Genomic DNA, 649 nt, shown 5'->3' with positions numbered 1-649 from the left:
TGCGTTCATTACCGATCGCGGAACTTATTGCTATAAGGTAATGCCCTTCGGCCTCAAAAACGCCGGTGCAACTTACCAACGACTCATAAACCTAATGTTCTCAAAACAACTCGGAAAAACGATGGAGGTTTATATCGACGACATGCTCGTCAAATCCCTCAAAGCAAAAGATCACGTGTCACATCTCGAAGAGTGTTTTGCGCAATTAAATTCCCATAACATGAAGCTCAACCCGACAAAATGTAGATTCGCCGTGGCATCAGGGGAATTCCTCGGCTACTTGGTCACATACCGCGGTATCGAAGCGAATCCAAAACAGATCGACGCACTAATCGAGATGGCCTCACCAAAGAATAAGCGGGAAGTCCAAAGACTGACCGGCAGAATCGCAGCGCTCAACCGATTTATTTCACGATCAACAGATAAGTGTCTGCCCTTCTACGACGTCCTGCGAGGAAATAAAAAATTCAAATGGTCGGATTAGTGCGAAAATGCCTTCCAACAGTGGAAGCGCTATTTAGCTACCCCTCCAGTCCTCGCAAAACCCGTGGAAGGGGAACCTTTATTCTTGTACATCGCTGTGTCGGCAACGGCCGTAAGCGGAGTCCTGATCAGGGAAGAACGCGGGGAGCAGAAACCTATTTTCTAC

This window comes from Brassica oleracea, chromosome C8 (genome assembly GCF_000695525.1).
Source record: "Brassica oleracea var. oleracea cultivar TO1000 chromosome C8, BOL, whole genome shotgun sequence".
Lineage (NCBI taxonomy): Eukaryota > Viridiplantae > Streptophyta > Magnoliopsida > Brassicales > Brassicaceae > Brassica > Brassica oleracea.
Note: the sequence above shows the minus strand (reverse complement) of the source record.